The sequence below is a fragment of the Pongo abelii genome, chromosome 10 (genome assembly GCF_028885655.2).
Source record: "Pongo abelii isolate AG06213 chromosome 10, NHGRI_mPonAbe1-v2.0_pri, whole genome shotgun sequence".
Classification (NCBI taxonomy): Eukaryota; Metazoa; Chordata; class Mammalia; order Primates; family Hominidae; genus Pongo; species Pongo abelii.
The window spans coordinates 93,112,345-93,131,021 of record NC_071995.2 but is presented as its reverse complement, the minus strand read 5'-3'; the positions used below and the strand labels follow the sequence as shown (position 1 = coordinate 93,131,021).

Below are 18,677 nucleotides of genomic sequence, written 5' to 3'. Positions count from 1 at the left end.
CGTGTAAGAGCTGCAAGGCCCTTAGAGTTTGCAGAGTTCAGCCACCTTGCTTCTTCATGAGGACTTAAGGTCAATTGGATCCCAGTTCCCCCGAGTGATCTAGTTCAGTTGTCTTCTTGAGGTCACTGTTGCTGTGTCACAATTCAGACTTGATTATGTGGATGTCCATAGTCAACAGGAAAACAATCTTGGAAATTTAGAAATCCACCTGGGCATGATGGTGCATGCCTGTAGCCTCAGTTACTTGGGATGCTGAGGAAGGAAGATCACTTGAGCCCAGGAGTTGGAAGCCAGCCTGGGCAACAGAGCAAGACCTTGTCTCTAAAAGAAATTAAAAGAAAGAAGAAAATCTAGAAATCTCTAATTAGCAAGACTTGGAGTTTCAGTTATCTACGAATTTCATTCACTCATCTAGAATACTTCCCTTAGTGTCAATTAAATGAAATGTTACTGACTGTTCATGGAACTTCGTCTTTTATTAAAACCTATTCTTAAAGGAAAAGGAAGGGGAAAATGTAACCAGTGCACATGTTTGCTGTGGCACTTTCAGTTTTAGCGCACTGTCTTGAACTTTTGATGTTCCTAGATTTAGTTATTTTAAAGCCCTGTGAAAACCACAAGGATTGTTCTCAGTATAGGAGGTCTTAGGGTAAGTTCTGAGTCTGATCTCTGCAAGTAAAAAACCAATCCCTAATCTTATACCTTTCTGCTAAGGTCTTAATGATTCACAGAAGTTTCGTAGAAAGGATTTTGAAGGAGAGATTAGTAGACTCAGCAATGGAACATTAAATCCTTTATTGGCCAGGAAGTAACCACAGAACGTTCTTCAGAATGTTAGAGCCTTCCTTAAGTATGATTAACAAACACAGGGACAAGTGGCTTGTCTTTTTTCTAATTATAACGCACTGTTTTTCAAACAGGATTATGGTCATGAAATAAATTTGATGAGTAACAACTATCACTTTATATTCTTATATGGAAAAGCAGAAGGAACATCACAGCAAATACTCATCTACCTTACCCAGAGTCAACAATTTAAAATGTTCTTATTTTCTTTGTGTGTGTTTGTAACCTGTTAAAAGTGAGTGATATACAGACATCAGGTCACTTTCTTTTTTCTTTTCTTTTTTTTTTTTTTTTGAGACCGGGTCTCACTCCGTCACCCAGGCTGGAGTGCAGTGGCACAATCTCAGTTCACTGCAACCTCTGCCTCCCAGGTTCAAGCAATTCTGTCTCAACCTTCCCAATTAGCTGGGATTACAGGCGCGCACCACCATGCTCAGCCAATTTTTTAGTAGAGATAGGGTTGGCCAGGCTGGTCTCGAACTCCTGACCTCATGTGATCCACCCACCTCGGCCCCCCACAGTGTTGGGATTACAGGAATGAGTCACTGCGACCAGCCTTTTTTTTTGTTTTTTGAGACACAGCCTCACTCTGTTGCCCAGGCTGGAGTGTAGTGAGTGTAATGGCATGATCTTGGGTCACTGCAATCTCCGCCTCCCAGGTTCAAGTGATTCTCATGCCTCAGCACCCCGAGTAGCTGGGATTACAGGCATCTACCATCCTGCCCAGCTAATTTTTGTATTTTTAGTAAAGATGGGCTTTCACAGTGTTGGCCAGGCTGGTCTCGAACACCTGGCCTCAAGTGATCTGCCAGCCTCAGCCTCCCAAACTGTTGGGGTTACAGTCATAAGCCACCACGCCCGGCCAGGACACTTTGTTTCTAATATGTATCTGCAAACAAGGACTTTTTCTACATAATAAAATTAACAAAAGTAATTATAATTTCTAATATCCAGTTGTCCAGAAAATTAGGTAACTGTAAATACAGTTACATTGTGTGTAGTAAAGATAAGTAGTATTTTACAAAACTTGTGTTTTAATTAGGTGTGTGCATGTATATGTGCACATACATAAGTATGTATATATTGGTAAACATGTATTTCTTTCTTGGATGTCTCATTCAGAATTTGTAATATACTGGGTTATGGCATAGAGAAATTGGGTTTGTATATAGGTATTTGCTGCTCAGTGATACTGCGCGTTCTATGCTGAGTGTTGTATGGCACCTGAGAAAGTGAATGCTTTCAGTAACTAGTAAAAAACCCAGCAAAGACGATAAAACAAAGAGGGACTCACCTAACAGTATACATAAGAGCCAAAATGGATCAGGAAGGAGAAGAAGTCCTTTGGAAAGGCCTCATGGAAGAGATCTTGAAGGAATGGTAGGGTTTGGATATGACAGAGGCCTTGAGATGCTGTGTCCAGAAGGGAATGGTGTTAAGTATTGAGGTGAAACAGAAAGTCCAGAAATATGTTCATGTACCACAGTGCTGAGATCCAGTTGGTGCGTGGTGAAGGAAGGAGGAAGACATTGGAAGTTGAATAGGAAAAATTACTCAGGGCTTAAGTACCAGCAAGGGGAGGAATCCAATCTCCTTATTAAAGGAAGAATCATTGAACATCTTGAGCAGTGTTTTAATGTGATGGAAGTGGGAGTTTAGAAGATCAGTGTAATGACTTCCTATAGACTAGATGGAAGGAACAGAACACTGAAAACAAGGAAACCCAGTTAAACTGTTGCCCTTGCTATAGGTGAGATAGGAAATGAGGATGTGGATTAAGGTAGATGGCCCTGAGGATAGCAAGGAAAGGTCATTCTGGAGAGAAACTACCAAGCCAAAAAAAAAAAAAAACCAGAATTTGGTGACAGATTTAAAGAAGAGATGAAGGAGAGAGAACATCAATAAAATAATTATGCCGTTTACCCCTAAGGTCATGGAATTAAGTATAACCCAGTCCCCAAACCCCCAACATAATATCTGTAAAAACAAGCTTCCAAGCATAATTCATATTCATTCATTTTCTCTCTCTCCCTCTCTCTCTCTTCCCCCCACCACCACTCCTTTTTTTAGAGATGGGGTCTTGCTGTGTTACCCAGGCTGGCCTCCAACTCTTGGGCTCAAACGATCCTCCTGGCTCAGCATCCTGTGTAGCTGGGGCTACAAGCACATGCCACTGTGCCTGGTCATGCCATAATACTCTCAAAAAGTAGGCTAAGGAGGTTTTATAGAGGAAGTAGCAAGTTATAATCATTAGATATGTCTTTCTAATACGATTTTCTCTTGTTTTGCTTAAAGACTTGGAGGTGGAAAATGTTAGACATCTGTCTTTAGGGTCTTCAGAGTCCTAGTTTTACTGAAAATAGCAACATAGAAAACTCATGACAATTATAAAAGCATTAAGAGCTGGCTGTTGAGAATGTAAAGTTTAGTCATTTTACATAAAGTACCTTTTTACAAGTCAAATTAAATACTAGGTAAGACTCTGTAAAGCAGTATCTTAGGCTTGTGTGTGGGGGGGGCGGGGGTATCTTTTAAAAATTATCTTTCCTGTTCAGGTTCATTGAAACTTGATTCTTAAGGGACCTCCTGGTATGAATTTGAGACCCTGTTCTCCACTCTCCACCCTCCTTTCTGCTGCAAGATGCATAGATAAGCAGCAGTTTGTGTACACACAAACACTCTGTGCATGTGGGGGCAATGGGGACAATGATTGGCTTCTGTTGAAAGAGCTTAATGATGGTGACAGCAGCATCACTGTTCTTGGCTCTGGAGTCTTCTGAAGAACCCACCTATCTGGGGTGTGTTAGGTTTAATAAACCATGGCCAACACTTATAGCACTTACTCTGTACAAGACCCTATCATGAATTCCTGTAATCCTCACAGTCACACTGTGAACTAGTAGATACTGCCGTCCTCATTTTACAGATGAGAAAATCAAGGCATAGAGAAAGTAACTTGCCCAAGACGAGGCAATTCACATGGCAGTGCTGAACCTAGGCAGTCTGGCTCTGAAATCTGTGCCTTTAACCACTAACTTATGCTACCACCCTGGAAGCAAACCTTTATTTAGGATACATGGCTCTGGAATCAGAGCTTTCCCATGAGGTCTGAGCTGCCTGGTTGCTGCGAGTGTTGTGAGTGGGTCCTGGAAGTCTGTTGCCTGTGTTTTGGAAATACAGCCAACCCAAATATAGACTTAGGTTCTAAGAAGGGTCATGATACAGTGTTTATCTTTAAAATCACAGCCCACCATTCGTTTTATTTCTTTGTCGTTTCTTTTATCCCAGATCACAAAACAGTATGATCTTAGAGGAGGACTGTTCTCTGCCTGAAACACGAATCTTTGGAGCCTTTAAATGTCTGTGGCTGTGGGAGAAGAAAGTCTGCTCTTATTGACGGCAGAGCATTTAATGACTGTAGAACCTCCTGGAGCTTTAGCCAAAGAGGGAGTTTATGTATAAGCTGGCCTTGAGGATCTTTGGTAGTGGGTAAAACAGAAGTAACCCACATTTTTTATTATGCAAGGTATCTTGGGATTTAAGCTCGTTTCTTCTCCTACTTATGAATGCCAAATTGAGAACATCTCCAGTAATTGCCTCATGGCACCAAGGAGTCTAAAGGAGTCTGTTTTTGCTCTTCTGGTTTCTCTATCATACATGTTTTTCACATTTGCAGTATTTAATGGTAGCACAATGATTTGAGTAAACTAAGTAGATTTGAGAGGTTTTAGGGGTTATAGGAAACAGGTATATGTGTGATAAATGGTTTGGCATACACAGAAAGAACTCAAGATAAGGTAGGATATTCCTGGAGCCAGGTGCACCTGGGCTGGAATCACACGGCTCTGCCACTTACTAGCTTTGAGTCCTAGTAAGTCACTTTTCTGAGAAGATGGGAGTTTTAGTTCTAATATCAGATTCTTGAAAGGAAAAATAAGGTACCGGAAACATTTAGGAAATTATTTGATGCTGATAAGTCTTTAGTAACTGGTGGCTTCTCTTTTCTGATAAACTTGAATGATCCTGGCAAGATTCTGTCCTCTCTTGAGCCATTCTTCTTGAGGCCTGCTTGTGTCCTTTAAACAAGTCATTGCCTTCTTGGACTTTGGAGGGTGAAAGAACTCCTTCATTTCTGTGTTCATGTTCTATCAAATTATGATTTCCTAAGTGACAAGAAACTACATTTGAGAACCTTGCTGGTGCATTAGAGAAATTATTTTATTTTTATTATTTATTTATTTATTTATTTTTTGAGACAGAGTCTCTCTCTGTTGTCCAGGCTGGAGTGCAATGGCGCGATCTTGGCTCACTGCAACCTCCGCCTCCCACGTTCAAGCGACTCTCCTGCCTCAGCCCCCCTGAGTAGCTGGGATTATAGGCATGCACCACCATTCCCGGCTAGTTTTTGTATTTTTAGTAGAGACGGGGTTTCGCCATGTTGGACCAGGCTGGTTTCAAACTCCTGACCTCAGGTGATCCACCCACCTCAGCCTCCCAGAGTGCTGGGATTACAGGCGTGAGCCACTGCACCTGGCCTGAGAAATTATTGAAGACTGCTTCCTTAAGCCATCACAAATAATGGATTGAGTCAGAACATATGGGTGTGTCCAAAGGAGGAGGCACCTGAGCTGTCTGCCACAATTACAATGGTCCCCACTGGGAAAAGGGCCCTTAGGGCGGAAAGGATCATACCTGCATATTCTGTACATGGGAGATCTTAATTTTTTTTTTCTTTTTCTTTTTCTTTCTTAGAGACAGAGTCTAGCTTTGTCACCCAGGCTGGAGTGCAAGGGAGCAATCATAGTTCACTGCAGCCTCAAACTCCTGGGCTCAATCAGTCCTCCCACCTCAGCCTCCTGAGTAGCTGCGACTACAGGCACACCACCAGGCCTGGCTAATTTTTTTTTTTTTTTTTTAATAGAGACAGGAACTTACTGTGTTGCCCAGGCTGGTCTCAAACTCCAGGGCTCCAGTGATCCTCCTGCTTCTGCCTCCCAAAGTGCTGGGATTATAGGCATGAGCCACCATGCCTGGCAATATTTATCATTTGGTAATTGATTACCTATATTCTGCTTGGAGCAGTGAAGAGCCATGAAACATCAGTTTCCTATTTGACCTCTCACATGTGTTGCAAGCCATGAACGATTCATGGTCCGGTCTGTTTTGAAAGCAACCCAGTACAACCTCAGTTGCAGGTTCTTCTTGATCTCATTGCAAACAGCTGAGCAAATGTAAACAACTAGGGCAGCCACTTGTCCCTAAACAACTGGCTGCCCTAGTTGGCTGCTAGTCAACAACTGATTCACTTAATAAGCACTAAGGTCCTATTGAGGAAAGAGTGTGGAGCAGACACAGGTGGCCTAGTAGATGACAGATGATCCTTCTCTCCAAGGAGGCATCCAAATGTTGGAGGAACAAATGTGTTATTCAAACACCTGTCATACCTGGAAGAATAAGCACTGTATGAGGAGTCAGTGCAAATGGGGGGAAGCACAAAGGAAGCAGTCAATCCTAGCTGGGCGTGGGGGTGGGTGAACCTCTGTGGAAGAGACATTGACTTGGTCCTTGAAAGGTGAATTGGGAAGGAGACCATGCTAGGGTGAGGAACAGACACAGAAATAGCAAAGTGCATGCAGTGTTCAGGTGTAACTGGCTCGTCACACACATGGAATAAGATGGAGGTTAAAAACTAGGCATTAGTACAAATCCTGGCTCTGTGTCTTCTTAGCTGTCACCATAACTTATTTGATGCCTCCCCCTTTCAAATCTGCAACGCAGAGCTAATGACATGGAGATATGAGGATTAAAGGAGAGTGTATATAAAGGTCCAGCCTTACCCTAGGGGCTATACATAGATGTGCTCAAAACATCGTGATGGATGGGCCTGCTGGAAAATGACTAGGATAGGACCCTGATCAAGAGAGCGTTAAATTCTTTGTTAAGTATTTCACACTTTAGGCAACATTAAAGATCTTTGGGAAAGAACAGGGTATAATCTGATTTATCTTTTGAAAAGATGATTTTATTCAACCCAAGGAAATCAGTTTTTATGTTGATGGCCTCATTTGAAGGCCGAGCACAACTTCAAAGTAAGGCTGTTTTTCTATGCCAGAAATAAATGCTGTACCAAAATATCGATTGAATGTACTTTTCATGGACTTTTTTTTTCTTTAAGTTGAATGCTATATTATTTTGATACAACTAAAGGCAGCTTTTTAGTTCTAATTGCCATTTGGTGATAATACTGCTGGCATCTATTAGACAAAATAAAACTGCGCAAAATTAGCTTCAGCATCGCAAAAGGGAAAGAAATGACTGTTGATCAGTTTTTCTTCTACTCTTGAATAGCTACTTATTTCTAAGCCTTGTCTGATAGCTAGTAGTATTCTGATCCATTTATAAGAAAATTCTATACTGCAAATCATCCAGTACATGTTTTTCCCTCCAGTATTTGTTCTACTATCAAAAATAAATGAAACCCTCACCCTCAGAAAAAAATGTAATTATAAGCCTTGCAGATGCTTTGGGAATGCACTTTGGGGCTCCAGTACCAAATGCTGTTTCCTAACTCAGTCTTACATAGCAACTTTTCAAAGGACATGAGCCAAGTTGTGACCATTATGTGGCTTTCTCTGGATGCCCTGGGAATGGGGATGGGGAAGTCGTGGTGCAGGTTCATGAGCTGCGTATGTTTGACCACATTCCCACTATTAAACATAGGAATGCTGGTATAGTGTTCATCTTTGGGCAAGATGACATACCTAGCCTTTTAATAAGCAGGTTAAAGTATACCCACCTCTTTCCACTAAGATTATGATTATGATAAGACACATGGAAAATACAGTTAGAGTAGTGCTAATATCCAAAAGTTGAAAAAGGAGGGGAAAACATATAGGCTGATCACCAGATCTAACAGTTACTCTGAGTTTGATTCTGAATTTCCTAGCGTCCAAGGCAAAAAGGGAAACAATTATTGTTATCTGATAGATAACACTGCACACCCTTGTTATATTCACTTATTTATCTAGGAAGCTATATTTTAGGAGACAAGTTACTTTCCCTTTTGTGCAGGGTGCCTATAATGAACACAGCATGGCCTGATAGAGCTCGTTCAGGCTGGAGATGCCGAAAGACTCTGCAAGACAGGTGCTGGATTTGTAACTATCGTTTAGAAACTTACACTAAGTACAGGTCCCTTCTAAGAAGGCCCACCATGTGTGTTTTAGGGGTAAGTGAGGTGGTGAATGAATGTGATGGGAAATGTAGAAGACTGGGCCGCCAGGGCAGGGCAGTAGGCAGACCCTCTGCTCCCAGGCTTGGCCTCTTTTCTCTGCTCTCTGACTAAGGGCCTCGGAGACTCGTTTTTCCTGGGGGCAGTTCTCCCAGAGTAAACTCGATATTTCCACATCCCCTTCCTTGCTGGCTTCCCCTCTTCCTGGGGAGGTTTTACTGACAGACACTGCCAGAAACCTATGGGAATGAACAAGCATGGATGGGAAATTTTCCAGAACTGCCCCCAAAAGACCTTAAGTTTAGTGCCTAGCAGCTCTTGCTCACCCCTTCTCTCCTTCTGAGTTAGGAACTAAAAGCTTCAGTGGACATTTGTTCTGTGTTTAGTCCTAAAATTAGGCCTGGTTCTGCCAGACACGGTGGCTCACGCCTGTAATCCCAACACTTTGGGAGGTTAAGGCGAGAGGATTGCTTGAGCCCAGGAGTTCAAGGTTGCAGTGAGCTAGTGATTGCATCACTGCACTCCAGGCTGGGTGACAGAGTGAGAGACCTCTTTCTCTCTCTCTCTCTCTCTGTGTGTGTGTGTGTGTATATATATATATATATATATATAAATTTAAAAGGCATGGTTCTTAGTTCCCAGGCCTGGAGAGGTAAGGGGCAGATATTAAATAAATGTACACTTCCCTTTCCCAAACTTGCTCGTTTTCAAGGTACACAGGGTCCCCAGAGACTCCCTGCTCCTCTTAGAAGTTGCCTTTTTTGGGTGTTGCCTCACATCCCTCCACAGTTTCCTCCCCAGGGACTATGGCTGTCCTTGCCTTGCAATTGGTGCTCATGTAAGGTTGGTCTATTTTCATCACCGTAGCCTTCCCTTCTACTTTTCAAGGGACATTCATGCTGAATCTGGCCTTTCCTCCCCCTTTAATTCTTACGTAGATTTAGTACGTAGAAATCTTTACCGGGTCAGACTAATTTTGTAAAGGATTAGTTTGTATTTATTGGAAGTGTGATTTATAAGCTGTTTTGAAGAAAGATACATTTTTTAAGTGCATGCAACTCAAAGTAGATTACCACTGTTTCCTGGTAGAGGCTTAATGAGAAGATAATTATTTCTAATTACAGTATCAAGTGTTTGTGAGTGCTTGAGGATGCTTGAAGAATTTGTTTTTCAGAACCTTAAACACTGCCTAATCTCCTTTACACTATTAATTTGCAGTGTCTGGAGAAAGGATTGGGCCATGAAAGATATGTGTATTCTAGCCCCTGTTCCAAATGATCCCTAATTCTAGAGTGACGAGATTTTACTTTACCTGCTCTCAGGAAATAGAATTCTTCTTCTTCTTCTTTTTTTTTTTTTTTAGATGGAGCCTGTTGTCCAGGCTTGAATGCAGTGGCACCTTCTTGGCTCACTGCAACATCTGACTCCAGGGTCCAAGTGATTCTCCTGCCTCAGCCTCCTCTGAGTAGCTGGGATTACAGGCACCCGCCACCATGCCTGGCTCTTTTTTTTTTTTTTTTTTTCTTTCTTTTGAGACAGAGTCTTGCTCTGTCACCCAGGCTGGAGTGCAGTGGTACGATCTCTGCTCACTGCAACCTCCATCTCCCAGGTTCAAGCGATTCTCCTGCCGCAGCCTTTCGATTAGCTGGGATTACAGGCACCTGCCACCATGCCTGACTAATTTTTCTATTTTTATTAGAGACGGGGTTTCGCCATGTTGGCCAGGCTAGTTTCGAACTCCTGAGCTCAGGCGATCTGCCCACCTCAGCCTCCCAAAGTGTTGGGATTACAGGCATGAGCCACCGCGCCTGGCCGAAGATAATTATTTCTAATTACAGTATCAGGTGTTTGTGAGTGCTTGAGGATGCTTGAAGAATTTGTTTTTGAGACTCTTAAACATTGCCTAATCTCCTTTACACTATTAATTTGCAGTGTCTGGAGAAAGGATTGGGCCATCAAAGATATGTGTATTCTAGCTCCTGTTCCAAATGATCCCTAATTCCAGAGTAATGAGATTTTACTTTACCTGCTCTCAGGAAATAGAATTTTTTTTTTTTTTTTTTTTTTTTTGAGATGGAGCCTGTTGTCCAGGCTTGAATGCAGTGGCGCAATCTTGGCTCACTGCAGCCTCTGCCTCTGGGGTCCAAGTGATTCTCCTGCCTCAGCCTCCCAAGTAGCTGGGATTACAGGCGCCTGCCACCACGCCCGGCTCATTTTTTTTGCATTTTTAGTAGAGACAGGGTTTCACCGTGTTGGCCAGGCTGGTCTCGAACTCGTGACCTCAAGTGATCCACCCGCCTCAGCCTCCCAAAGTACTTAGATTACAAGTGTGAGCCACAGCGCCTGGCAGGAAATAGAATTCTTGAGGCTACAGAATTTCTTTTGTCAGTGATGCCAAGAGAGGAAGAAGGGGGGATGTGAGGAATAAAACCTTTATGGCAAAACTATTGACTCAGTTCCCGTGCTGAACACAGTGCACTTACTTAAAGTTCAGAGTGTGCTATTGTCAGACCTGAACTATGAAAGGAAATGTTCCTTGTCTAAACAAATTAGAACAAACACTGTGCTAAGACACTCTCCTAATAAAATGTCCTTCTGGATACCATATGAAGGTCCTTAAGATTTTTCCTCTCCAGCACGCAGTGGGGGAAAGTGCAGCTTTCTTCTAGCAAATGTAGGTATCGAATATTCTGTGTAGGTGTCCCATGAAGGTATTAATATGTTTCTAGTAACAGATGACAAGGAGCCTTATCCAGCCTCTGGAGTTATTTTTCCAGTATAGGTTAGCTCTGTTAGCAAGGATGCTGGGATCCGGTGGTTCAGTTAGCTTCCCTGGGTTCCCTGTTCACTGACTCTGGCTAGACATTTTGTAAATGCATGTCAAGTGTGACCCCAGGATAGCAAGAGGGAGATGGGCTAGGGGTATCTCTCATATATGTATATTTATTTATTTAGAGACAGGGTCTCCCTCTGTTGCCCATGCTGCCAGGCTGGAGTGCAGTGGTGCGATTCATGCTCACTGCAACCTCCACCTCCCAGGCTCCTGACCCTCCTGCCTCAGCCTCCCGAGTAGTCAGGATTACAAGTGCATGACACCATGCCTGGCTAATTTTAGGTTTGTTTGGTTTTTTTTGGTAGAGACAGGGTTTCACCATGTTGCCCAGGCTGGTTTCGAACTCCTGGGCTACAGCAATCTCCCCTCCCAAAGTGCTGAGATTACAGGTGTGAGCCATGGCACCCAGCCACTGTATCTTTTATATATATATATATATATATATATATTTTTTTTTTTTTCCTATGAGGAAACACCAATTTTAATTTAAAGAAAAAAAAATCAGAAATTGTCTGTAAGGATAACAGAGCAAAACAAGTCCTGAAAAAGAGCTCTGCATCTTGGTGGTCATATTTATTGAAGAGCTTTAGAAAAATTAAAATGCCATGTAGCTTAAGAAGTTGTGAATTATCTGCAAATAAATTCATTTCAGGAGTGGGAGAATCCCCAGAATTATTTCTTAATATCAGAACGTATGCAGGTTTCTCTTTTGAATGTCTTGTACATTTAGAAAGGCTACTGTACAAAGTCTCCTATTTTCCATACAGGACAAATTGTTTCAGCCAACTGTCAATGGAGGGGCAACCAGCACGACCATCTCCCAGGACAAAGAGCATTGGAATATTCTGTTTCCTTGATTTATATATCTCTTCGTATGTTTCTTCATCAATTTCTATAGTAGTCGCGGTTTCTTCCTCATCTCCCAAGATCATATTTAAATGTTGATCATAAGCACGTGATCTGCCTTGAAGCTCTCGGTCATTTCTCATTTTCACATAAACTCGCTCATCTAGGCTGAGCCCGATAACATCCAAGGGCTCCTCTCCAGTGTTGGTAGTTTGTTGCGGGTCCGCGTCGTTTCAGACCCAGCGGCGTCTCCCGCGTATCGCGAGAACACACGAGCAACTCCAGTCTCTCGAAGCGTGAGGACACAACCCCGCTTGTTTCTGATAGAAAAGCTCCTGTTCTTCTGGGAGAACACACAAAGGTACCCCTCTGTGGGGCCATGCTGAGCAGTACATCGGTCTCCCAGCTGTATCAGCCAGCACAGAGAAGGGCACTCTCCCTTCTCTCCAGGCAGATCCAGGGCTTATCTGCTGTTTGCCTTTTCCTACATGGGCAGGTATGAACCCCTCACTTGCTAGGCCCTTAGGGACAGGGCTTCTTTCTCCAGAGGTCCTTCATCTTTTATTTTTATCTTCTGTTTTTATCTCATTCTTTCTCTTCTCTTAGTGATTGTAAATGCGTAGGCATTGTTCCAATACAAGCAGTAAGCTTTTTTATCTTCATAAAGTTATTTGGCCCAAATCACTGTTTATATTTTAGAATATGCAGCAAAGTGGATCACTTGAAGCCAGGAGTTCAAGACCAGCCTGGCCAACATGGTGAAACCCCATCTCTTCTAAAAAAAAAAAAAAAAAAAAATTAGCAGGGCGTGGTGGCACTCACCTGTAATCCCAGCTTCTCGGGAGGCTGAGACAGGGGAATCGCTTGAACATCGGAGGTTGCAGTGAGCGGAGATCGCGACACTGCACTCCAGCCTGGGCGACAGAGAGAGACTGTCTCAAAAAAAAAAAAATAGATTTTATAGACTATATCAGACCTGATTGATGTGGCTCCAGGAAGCCACACCAGAGCTGTGGACACAAAGTTACAGCCACGATTATTTCAAGTTCAGCCTGAGGGAGAATTTTCTGACAGAGTAGTCTAAACCAAGCCCAGATTATCCATGCAATGGATGACCATGTTAAGGGCATTGCAGAGGTTCTCGCAGGATCTGGGGCTGAGCTGGTACAGATCTTGCTAAGTCTTGCATATTTCATAAACCTGAGTTGAGCCCCACCTAAGCTATTTATTATTCATGGGCTTCAAGAAACATACCCTTTACAAGTCTCGGTTTTCTCATAAACGGGTTGGTGTGAAGAATATATGAATGCATTAAAAAATCTTTAGCACAGTGCCTGACTCACAATAAAAGTATTCAGTCGTTTTTAGGCAGGTAGGAGACAGACAGCCAGAATTTCCAGCCTGGCTCTGCCGGTTACTGGCTGTGTGCCCCAGGCAATTTACTTAACTTCTCTGTGACTAGTTTATAAAATAGTAATAATAGTAGAACCTACCTCAGAGAGTTTTTAACAATTAAGAAAGTTACTACACATGTCACTAACATGATATTTTATCTCCTGGGCATGTAATAGGATTATAATCCCCTGTCCCCTAGAAGTTAGGTAGGGTCAGTGTAGTGAGTTCTCTGTCCAGACGGTAGAGGCCCCACCGTAACCTGGGTCCCCCCACTGACTCACAGCCAACTTTTTAGCATTTGCATGGAATAAGCCTTTCTTTTATAGCCACTGAGATTTTGACATTAATACGATGGCAAAGCCTAGCACATTCTGGGTGGCATATCATAGGAGCAGCCTAGACCAGGGGTTTCCAATCTTTTGGCATCCCTGAGCTACGTTGGAATAAGAAGAACTGTCTTGGGCCACACATAAAATACACTAACACTAACAATAGCTGATGAGCTTAAAAAAAAAAAAAAAAACCTCATACTGGCCAGGTGTGGTGGCTCGTGCCTGTAATCCTAGCACTTTGGGAGGCCGATGCGGGCGGATCACCTGAGGTCAGGAGTTGGAGACCAGCCTGGCCAACGTTGTGAGACTCCATCTCTACTAAAAATACAAAAATTAGCTGGGTGTGGTGGCATTTGCCTTAGTTCCAGCTACTCAGGAGGCTGAGGCAGGAGAATCACTTGAACCCAGGAGGCGGAGGTTGCAGTGAGCCGAGATTGGGCCACTACACTCCAACCTGAGTGACAGAGTGAGACTGTCTCAAAAAAAAAAAAAAAAATCTCATACTGATTTAAGAAAGTTTAGAATTTGTATTGGGCTGCGTTCAAAGCCATGCTGGGCCATGGATTGGACAAGGTTGGCCTAGACTCTAGACCTGAAATAGACTTCAACTAAAATGATTAATAGTAAAAAATGTCAGTGATACTGACTTATATACCAAGGCCATGAAGACTTGTAAAAGCCTTCAAGTATTGAACATGCAGGTCCTTGTGGACCTATGCACAAATCTTCACTCACATGTACTTGGAAATACCTGTTGCCTTGGAAATGCCAGCCCATTTGAAGGATCTGACCCTTTTCTTGTAATGCCTGAGGCTCAAACAGCCTTTCTTTAAGCAAAGGTTCATTGTATTCAGCCTTGAGACTAAGCAGGCAGTTGTCATCTGTCACATTGTTCTGATAGCTCTGCATCCCTACACATTCTGGCTACTCTGTGGCCTCCAGAACCTCAGAGGACTCCTGCCTCAGCCCCTGTCATTCCAGGGTCCACAGGAGCCCTAGATTCTGGTTCTCTTTGCTGAGGGGTGGGAGATGTGCCTCTGTGTTGGTACCCTTCCTTTTTGGTTCATCTCCCTCTGGAGCTTTAGCGGGTTAATACAGAGTGTGCTGGGAGACAGCCTTCCGTGAATCCTGCACAGTGTGTCCAAGCCACACTGGTGATGACTGAGTTGCTGTGCCTGTGTCCGGTGAGTAAGGTGAGCTAACTTGGTGTGTTGTACTGGAGGCCTGGTTCATTGCAGAGGTGGTGCAGGGTTAGATTTTGACGTCTGTCCGGGACTCAGGCTTTTCCTCAGCCTTTGTTCCAGAGCACTGGGGTGACAGTGGAAATGTCTCCACTGCCGGAAAGAAAACACAATGAGGAATGGCGTTTCAGTAGGCGGATCTGCCTTTCATCTAAAGTAATAACAGCCAAGTATTCTGGAAGAATTGAAAGAGGCTAGTAGTCATTCTTAAAAGCAAAATCTTTTCTGCCAAAACAGTAATACATTTTATTTTTAAAAAACTTGAAAATACAAAAGATGACCCCCCATAACCCCACGGTGCAAAGGTCAGCATTGTTAACACTCTGGAGTTTGTTTAACTTTCAGTTTTTACATACATTTTTAAATGAAATTGAATTTAGGTACATTTTAGAATGAAATTGGAATGATAACAGTAACAAACATTTGTTGAAACCATTCAGTGTGCCAGGAGGTCACACTTGAAGAGGTGAACACTTTACATACATTTTCTCATTTATTCCTCACAACTCTTTGAAGAATCATTATCTCCATTTTCAGAAGTGAAACTGAGACACAGAGAGGCTAAGTCATTTTTCCAAGGTCCTATAGCTCTTAAGAGTGGTGCCAAGATGGAAACCAAAGCAGTCTGTTTCCAGAGCCCTTGGTCTTTTTATGATGCAGTACTGTCTCACAGTAATGATAGCTTGGATTACATTTGATGGAGTTGTGCAGTATTAGTTCTGAATTGTCTGGTTCTGTCTCCTTGTTCTATAGATTCAGAAATGGAAGCCCATAGAGGTGACTCAATTTACCCAAGAACACATACATAGTAAATGTCAGCGCCCAAACAGGAACACAGTGTCCTGATCCACATGGTGTACACTGATTCTAGATAACCAGAACCTTGCGTCCTAACCCTGAAACCAAGCTGCACTGTATACTGTATTGTATAGGGTCAGTGCCAAGTCTGGATTAAATGAAGGGTGGAGGACTCTGACAGCTTTCTTCTGGCACACACACGTAATTTCAGTTTGTGTTCAGGGAATTTACAGGCATCTAACAATGATAGGTACAGCTGTCTCTCAATTATCCCATGCAGTGCTAGGGTTATAAAAGGGCAAAAGGAGCAGCCTAGTAATAGTTCCAACTTTATACCCTCATCAAACATTTTTAACTGAGATTTGCTGACAAGCAGGTAAGATTGATTGATTTGGGGCTTTAAATGCTGTTGCTTTCTCCAACCTGGACTCTTGAGAACATGCCAAGCATTGTTAAATCATAAAGTAAGCCAAAAGTCATTTGGCCATCTGTGCATAAACATTCCTTTGCATACAAGGCTGTCCTGTAACGAGAGGTCTGTGAGAGCATGAGACTTTGCCTTGAGACTCAGAGTTGGATGACCAGCCCTGGTGCAGTTGAGAATTAAAGGAGTAAGAACAGGTGTTTATTTACTGCTCGGTTTGGTAAGGTAAAGTATGAAAACCTTTCTACCTCTAGATGTTGTTGTGCACTTCTCAATAGAGAATGCCAACCGGATTTTAAATAACTTCATCTTGTCTTATCTGTGAGCTCCAGGAGGGCAAAACCAAGTTCTTATGAAACTCACAAACAGTGCTGAGTGAAAAATGACAAGAAGAATACATGTATACAACAGGCGAAACTAATGTATGCGGTTTGAAGTGAGGATCATGGTTGCCCTTGGAGGTGGAGGTGATGTCATTGTGATTGAAGGAGGGCACAAGGGAGGCTTCTGTTCTATTTCTTTAACTGGCTGCTGGTCACACAATGTGTTCAGCTTGTAAAAATTCATCGAGTACTTATTTCACTTTGTACTTATTAAATGTGCTCTTTTCTGAGTATAAATTGTGCTTCAGTTAAAGTTTAAAAGTCCTTATTTGTATTTGTGTATCTTGTTGCACATTGATACTCGGAAAAAAATCTCTGTTTAGTTGAATCAGTTTCAAATGGTGCCGGATTTATTATCCAGGTATTGGGAAACCATCTTCACCTGGAAATGTCAGGGCTATGCGAGCAGAACTGCTGAGGTGATTTTTTGGCTCAATGGAAATGTGTCTTAAATGATTCCAGGGCGGACTCCTTGGAATAAAGAATGATGGCAGTTTGGTTCAGTAGACAAACATTTATTGACAGCCTCCTAGGGAAGTGCTAGAACTTCAAGTTGGGTACAGCTATGACATCATGCCTCCCCCAAGGAGCTTGCAGTCTGCAGGGGGTTAAAGTGCATGGGTGGTGATCAAAGGAGGAGTCAGGAAGTGCCACAAGACAACACAGAGCAACAGGCGTGTCACAGAATGCAGAGGGGGCGTTCCACTGGGATTGGGAAAAGCTTCATGGCAGAAGGGGCATTTGAAATGGGTTTTTTTGTTTGTTTGTTTGTTTGTTTGAGACTGTCACTCAGGCTGGAGTGCAATGGCTCACTGCAACCTCCACCTCCCGGCTTCAAGCAGTTCTCCTGCCTCAGCCTCCCGGGTAGCTGGGACTACAGGCTCATGCCAGCATGCCTGGCTAATTTTTTTGTATTTTTAGTAGAGACAGGGTTTCACCGTATTAGCCAGGATGGTCTCGATCTCCTGACCTTGTGATCCATCCGCCTCAGCCTCCCAAAGTGCTGAGATTACAGGCGTGAGCCACTGCGCCTGGCCCTTGAAATGGGTTTTAAAGAATATGTAGGATTTTGATAAGCATAAGTAAATGGGTGGCAGGTATTGTGAGTATCATGCATGTGAGAAAATCCATAGAAAATTCATATACATTCTGGAAATTTAGGTTGTAAGATATTCTTAAGGTGTCCTTCAGGTGAGGTGACGCCTGAAAGGTGGGCTAGGGCCTTATAGCCCTATAAGGTCCTTCCTAATGCCTGCTAAATGAAATGATATGCCAGGTTATATTATTTCATTCAGTAGCCATTAGGAAGCCAAAGGAAGTTTCTAAGACATAGAGTAGCATGATCAGATATAATATCTCCAGTAAAATCAAATTTTTAGCCTCAGTGATTGTACAGTTACCATTAATTGCCCATCTGCCAAAAATAAACATTTTCTAAGTTTCATGTATTCTCTGTTGCTATAATTTGAACCTGTTCCTGTTTGGGTCCACTAATGAGCCACAGGTACATAGATTACTTGAGCTTCCTGTGGTGGACCCTTCAGGACTTAAAGATTGTTGTATACCTTCTTTATTCCCTATCCCCATCCTTCCCTCTTGACCAGGTGAAGTCACAACTTTTTTATCCTTTTTTCATATATCCTGTTTTCTAGTCTTGTAGTGATTGGGCATTTATTTCCCTCCAGCTTTTCCTATATGGTGCTCCTCTGCCGGATAAAGCAACCAGTGTCTCTCATTCATGACAAAATTGTGCATTGGAAGAGACGGGCTAAGAGCTAATGCTAACGAATGTTTCTAAGTTGTGGAGGAGGTCTGACCCGCCCATCTAGGGTGGTGTCCCGCTGTGCTGCTGTGCTCCCTCCTCTGGAATAAAGCACTGGGCAGGATTTATTACATGGTGAAGTGTTAATACCCATTGTTGGATATGGTCCATATTCAAGTCTGGATCACCCAGTGCATTAGTCTGTTTTCACATTGCTATAAAGAAATACCTGAATCCTGATAATTTATAAGAAAAGAAGTTTAATTGGCTCACGGTTCTGCAGGCTGTACAGGAAGCATGGCTTCATCTGGTTCTGGGGAGGCTGCAGGGAGCTTTTACTCATGGTGGAAGGCAGAGCGGGAGCAGGCACTTCCCATGGCGAAAGCAGGAGGATACCTGCAAGAGAGGGAGGTGCTACACACTTTTAAACAACCAAATCTCAGGAGGACTCACTACCATGAGAACAGCAGCAGAGGGATGATGCTAAACCATTCTTGAGAAATCCGCCGCCATGATTCAATCACCTCCCACCAGGCCCCACCTCCAACATTGGGGGTTACAATTGAACATGAGATTTGGATAGGGA

The 18,677-nt window shown here is 42.9% G+C and overlaps 1 protein-coding gene and 1 pseudogene across 3 annotated transcripts in view; one reads left to right on the top strand and one right to left on the bottom strand.

Annotated features, from left to right (window-relative positions):
- Positions 1-18,677, top strand: part of TMCC3 (transmembrane and coiled-coil domain family 3) — a 311,066-nt gene that overhangs the window by 276,630 nt on the left and 15,759 nt on the right.
- LOC112135866 (U6 snRNA-associated Sm-like protein LSm3) lies at positions 11,480-11,989 on the bottom strand (annotated as a pseudogene).